Genomic DNA, 7,053 nt, shown 5'->3' with positions numbered 1-7,053 from the left:
CAAGTGAATCTGGAATAGTCATCAATGAAAATCACATAATATCGAAACCCAAATTTTGAACAAATGGGAGCAGGTCCCCATAAATCACAATGAATTAAATCTAGCACATGCGATGCGCGTTTCTCATTTAGGGAATAAGGTAGTCTTTTGCTTTTAGCTAATTCACAAGAGTCACAAATGGAAGGAGTTAGTAAAATAGAAGATAAAGACAAAAGACCTCTTTTTCTTAAATGGGAAATAGTATTAAAGTGAACATGACCCAAACGATAATGCCACAATTCAAATGATCATCGTAGCTTATTGGAATTTAAAACATAAACAAAGGCATTTTGAACATGCTCCAATACATATAAGTTGTGCTCACGCCTCCCTTTTGCTAGAATTTCCTTTGTACCCCTTTGCTCAAGTAGAAAAGATGTGTCAGTAAAGATAGCATCCACAGGAAAGTCACATGTAAGTTTGCTAATTGAAATGAGATTCTTTTGGAGTCCAGGCACAACAAGAATATCAAGAAGGTTTAAATTATTTTTCAAACGATGAGATCCAATATGGGAAATGGGGAGAGCATTACCATTTCCAACAATAACTGTGTGATTACCAGAATAAGGCTCAATTGAGTCTAAATCAGATGAGTTTGTTGTCATGTATGCTGAAGCTCCAGTATCGAGGTACCAATCAAACTGATTTGAATTTGATAGAGTGCAAGAATTTGCAAATGATTCAGCAAGATTGGCAGATTGAGGTGGGCCACCTTCATAACGTTGATGGCAACATGTGGCATAATGACCTTCCCTTCGGCAGATTTGACAATGGATAGAACGACGTCCTCTGCCGCGACCACCACGACCTGAGTATTGGTAACCACGACCTGTTTTTCCAGTTGAGAAAGAACGCGATCCAGATTGAAAACGTGTATTGGATGATTAAGAGGAACGTTAAGTAGTGGTATGAAAATCAGCTTGAGAGGGAGTAGATTCAACGGCATGTAAATACATTTCAAAACTCTCGGATCTTGTTGTTTCCACGTAATAAAGACTGGATTAGGAACCGTAAAAAATCCATCAGCAGCAGGCAATTTCGCAAGAGGAGTTATGATTGAGCCATCAATATGACCATAAAGGGTTTGTCCTTCGAGAAGAGGAAGGAGCTGACGACGCCAAAGAATGAAATTGGTTGAGGTGAGACGTATGTTTAACATGTGGATCATGGTGTTAAAGGAGAAAGCACCATCAGTATTAGCCATAGGGAAGAAAAGAAAAGAAAAAAGGGTAAAGAAGGATCGAAATTAGGCTGATACCATGTAAGGATTGTAACAAATGTGTTTTATTGATATTGAAAGAGTAACCAGCGTACAATATATAGAATGTACATAACCATAATTAAGAAAATAATATATCAATTATTTAAGACAGAATCAATTATGCATAAACTAAATAAGATAAACTATAATCAAATATATTATTTCTTATCAATTATTGATGTCTACAAGAGAGTTTATATATTTTTTACTAAAAGAGAGGAAATATGATAGAGAATGTATTTTTAGCTGAAATACCATATGTATTTTTTGAACTCTATGACTCATTGATGAAAACAAATAATATCAAGATTGATATTAAATAATATTAATAAACTGAAATATCTAATTAATAGAATAATAATAACAATACTGTGTACCTTAATTTATATATTATATATTTTGTGAATATATGATAACGAGAAATATTATGATGTAATTAAACTATTGATATTTTGTTATATATATTATTAAAATATTTGTTCTAACAAATACATCTTAAAATATTTCCTAAATCACCTTATAATAGTAAAACTGAATGAGTCTTATTGCAGTACGTCACTTTATTTAAGTATATAAAATAAAAATAGTCATTTGACATTATGTTTAATAGATCAAACTTTTCTTTTATCCATAGCTCATATTTGCTAGCTTGAAAATTTTATTCATTCTCATATATTTTTTAAAAAAACAAATTGTATAATTTTTCATACAACCTTTTTAGTCAAAATTGCAAACTCTTCATGAAACACATTTATCCAATAGAATTTTTAATTGTGATGACAACACTCCAAACAAATTTTTATCTTAATAATAGTTTCCTATATTTTTCATTTTTATATTATTTAATGTGTAGTTTTGTTGAATACTTATCTCATAAAAAAAAAGATTACACATGTTTTTAAAAAATTGAATTAAATATATTTTCAGTCATTGTATGATAAACAATAATAACTATATAAGGTTACACATTTAATATTTTCCTTCGTAATTATTTCGTTAAATAGGTTTTCACTGAAATTTAAGATTAACACTCTCCTTAGTATGGAGAATGGGAAGCATGAACCTAATCAGGAGTATGAAGATGATATTGTCAGAAGAGTTCCACAACGTAAAAGATGTTCATTGGTCATTCATCGACTAGGACTCAAACTGGGTTGTAAATTCATGTATGATAGAACAGAGGATAGGGTATATGATAGTATGACTCTAACTAAATCATTATCCTTTTATACTTTTTTTTTTAAGTCTGATTATTTTTATTTAGCTTAATTCAATAGAAAACTAATAAGATTTTGGAGCTATTTAATCTGTGAGTTTTTTTTTTGGATTTTTTTTACTCCAATCTATATGGATTAAGGTTAAATTTAAACTTTTTTGACAACATATCCTAAACATGTAAAAAAAAAATCAAACTACTTTTTTTTCGTAAATTACAAGTCAAACTACATACCCTAATTTTGAAAATTTGCCTTATATATATATATATATATATATATATATATATATATATATATATATATATATATATATATATATATATATATATGATATAAATGTGCTACAAAATTATACACAAAAAATCATTTACGAAATTTTTATTTTGAGAATTGTCTTGTTTCATCTTCTTTTCTCTTTTCTCTTAATATTTTTGTTTTAACTCTTCTTCATTGTAAATGAATAAGAGAACTTGTGACAGATATATGTAATACATGTTGAAAAGAACATGTTTAATAATTTAATTAGAACATTTTTAAATATAAAAGAGAAGAAAGATGATGTCAATACTCGTTTAAATAATAGATAGTATATGCATTGTGTCAACACCCAATTTCGTCCAGAAAGGTAAATAATTAAAATTAAAGAATAAGAGAATAATAATTAATGGTGGGTAAAGGAAAAAAAGGAGAAGGGAAATAATAAAATAATCTTCCTTAATGCACGACACATCACTTTAGAATGTGTTTTTGAAATATTAGTTTAATATGGTAATAATTTGAATAAATATTATGGCAAATAATGGTAAGCAATAATTAAAAAATATATTGATATAATTTGCTGCATTAGTTTCTTCTTGAAGAGAAAAATAAGATCCTTTTTTAAATGGTCAAATTTTCTGAAAATTATTATAATAATCTTTGTAATCAATATTATTTGATTTATTTATCTTGCAATCAAGACCTTTTCTTTTCCTGTTTTGTACAATGTCAATTAATTCTCATTTAAGACAAAATTGTCATATTATTACCATGTGTGTATATAAATACGCACTTTGTGAAAGAAAAAGGGGACTGGAAAAAATAGAGAAAAAGACCTAGAGATAATAGAAATTGAAAGAAAGAGTATAGAGCAAAATAGGTTCTCACATATAAGGGTACTGTCAACAACAACTACTGAGGAAACACTAAGGGAATTCCATAAGCTACAAAGGTATGTCATCTCTGCATCATTCTTTCACTAGTACAAAAATAATATTTTATGACGTACAAAAATGAACTATGACGTACATAGTTTTGTACGTTATAATAGGTCTACATATTTTATGACATAGCAAAAATTTACGTTATCTGAACATATTATGACACTGTTTCTAAAAGAAATAATTCCAATAAATGTGAACATAGAAAATTTTACTCAATTAATATTATGACACTCTTTCTAAAATTAGTCCATTTTTTTTATATGAATATTGAAGAAAATTGTTTCGAATTGATATTGAGTAAAATTATTGATGTTCACATTCATTAGAGTTATTTCTTCTAGAAACAGTGTCATAATATGTTCACATAACGTAAATTTTTGCTACGTCATAAAATATGTAGACCTGTTATAACGTACAAAACTATGTACGTCATAGTTTGTTTTTGTACGTCATAAAATATGATTTTTGTACTAGTGTTTTTCTTTTATTGTGCCCTGAACTTTTGTTCTCAAAGGTTTTTTTACTACACTGTCAACACCCAATTTCGTCCGGGTAACTAAATAATAAGAGTAGTTTTTTATTTTTTGTCTTATTTTATTTTTATTTTTATTTCATTTTATTTTATTTTTGTTTTATTAATTTTTTTTTACTATTTGATTTAATTGAAAAAAAAGGAAAAAAAAAGAAAAGAAAAAAAAAGGAAAAAATGAATGAAAAAAGGTAAAAGGAAAAAACGAAAAAAAGAAAAAAAAACGAAAAGAAAAGAAAAAAAAATAGAAAAGGAAGAAGAAAAAAAAAAACGTGTCAAAGAAAAAACGCGTGAAAAAAAAAAGAAGATTCGAATGGGGTGAGGAGAGTGTGCGTGAGGGAAGAAGGGAGAAGTTTGTTAGGGAATTTTGGAGAGAGCAGGAGAGAGGGAAAAACGGTTTTTGAAGAGGTTTTTGGTGGCACGAAAGAGAGGAGAATTTTGGGTGGATAAGGCAGAGAAAAATCAGAGAAGGGAAGAGGTTCTGGGACTGCAAGCAGAGATCATCGGAGTTAGGCATAGAAGATATAGGAAGTGAGGAATATAAGAGTAATTCTCAGGTATACAACTTACTCCTTATTCTCATAATGCATAATATATAGAATTTTCGTGTTTGATAGTACAGATGATGATTGCCAATAATATGTTCGAGAACGTTATGGTGTGATCATCTTCCTCGTTTTCGTATGCTATCATCACCGGTCCTTAGGACCGATCCATGTCATCCTGTCTCCACATTCACCATGTACATTTATCCTATTTCCCTGGGATTTCAGTAAAAAAACGCTGCAAAACAATCACCCAAACATCTCTACACTCTATTCCTGATTACATTACATACTCCTTCCCGAATCGATTTAGCTCTCACCGGAATAGCCAACTCGAACATTCCCTCCCAAATCAATTTATCCCTCGCCGGAATAACAATCCAAAACACTCTGTGACCCCAAATTGTCATCATCCTTTCCATCGCTGTCTCCATGAAATTGTTCCCCTGCAACCCCAAAAACAGTAATCCGAATCACCAATAATCCAAAACCAAATAAAACAATCATTCCTTCACCAGCCCTGTAACCAACGTAGGACCAAACAAATGTCTGAAACACAGGGAAACTCTATGAGCAAAAACCCAATCAAGCAGGGAACCCATTCATTGGCAAATATCGGATTCGAGCTTTCACTGGCGAATGTACAGTGGATGTTTGTCACTGAGCAAGTTTTTTATCATGGTCGGTTATGGTGGTGTTTGACGGTGACGATGTGGGGTGGAAAACGAAAACGTTTTGTTCAGGCGTGACCCGCAGCGACTCAGGTGCAACTGGCAATCAACGGCCAGCCTTGGGTTGCAACTCGCGGTGATCGGTTCCTGTGGACGATGGAAGTAGGGGTGTTACTGGGAGAGAATATGTTCTTCCTCGCGTGCAGAGAAGCTTGGGAGGAGAATCCGACATCGCGGTCGGTCGTGGTGTTAGTGGTGAGTGATCGTCGGCGACGCTTAGGCTGGCCGGATGGTACGCCGGTGGGGAGTGAGGCACTTGTGCGCTGGAGAGAAAACCCAGTTGCCTTTGGTTGTTGTTTCGAATGGGAACCCTTCTGAGGGGTTTGGGGGTGAGAAAACCCTAGGGTTTCTGAAGAGAGGGATTGGGCCATATCAGGCCATTTGGTTTTTTTTTTATTCTTTCTGCAACCCCGTTTTTTGCCATCTAGCATCCTACTAGTATTCATCTGGGCTCATATCGAGCCAGACCAAAGAGTTTCCACTTTGCAGATTTATTTTACTTTCCACCACCCCATTTTCTTTCGGGCTTAGGCCCAGTCCGGTCTTATGTTTGAATTGCTTTTTGCAGCTATTGTTTTCCTTTCTAACACTTTTTTTTCTTGGACTTAGGCCCAACTTACTATTAGGAGTAAATTAGGTTTAGACACCCCTTTTTCTTATTTAGGCACCTCCACCCCTTTTATTGTTTTATTGTTTTTTATTTTTGTCATTTAATATTTAGTGTATTTATTTTTATTTTTTTATTTTATTTAGTTATTTATCTTTTCCTTTTCCTTTACAAAAATAAAAATCAAATAAAAATATTTTGAAAAGGTTTAAGCACACGTGCGACCGCTCGCGTAGGCCTTGTGATGAAAATCTTTTCCTTTTCCTTTACAAAAATAAAAATCAAATAAAAATATTTTGAAAAGGTTTAAGCACACGTGCGACCGCTCGCATAGGCCTTGTGCTGAAAATCTTTTCCTTTTCCTTTACAAAAATTCAAAATCAAATAAAAATATTTTGAAAAGGTTTAAGCACACGTGCGACCGCTCGCGTAGGCCTTGTGCTGAAAATCTTTTCCTTTTCCTTTACAAAAATTCAAAATTCAAAATCAAATAAAAATATTTTGAAAAGGTTTAAGCACACGTGCGACCACTCGCGTAGGCCTTGTGCTGAAAATCTTTTCCTTTTCTTTTACAAAAAAATTCAAAATCAATTAAAAATATTTTGAAAAGGTTTAAGCACACGTGCGACCGCTCGCGTAGGCCTTGTGCTGAAAATCTTTTCCTTTTCCTTTATAAAAATAAAAATCAAATAAAAATATTTTGAAAGGTTTAAGCACACGTGCGACCGTTCGTGTAGGCCTTGTGCTAGAAAACCTTTTCCTTTATATTAAAAATATCAAAATATTCTCAAACCACAAGTAATCTTTCCGAAAGAACTACGTAACCCTGATTTCTCATTTTGAATGAGAATACGTAGGAGCAAGGTCAATCCTTGTCGGGCCCAAAAACCAAAAAAATATTTTTGTTTCTTTATATTGTTGT

This window comes from Vigna radiata, chromosome 7 (genome assembly GCF_000741045.1).
Source record: "Vigna radiata var. radiata cultivar VC1973A chromosome 7, Vradiata_ver6, whole genome shotgun sequence".
Taxonomy (NCBI): Eukaryota; Viridiplantae; Streptophyta; class Magnoliopsida; order Fabales; family Fabaceae; genus Vigna; species Vigna radiata.
Note: the sequence above shows the minus strand (reverse complement) of the source record.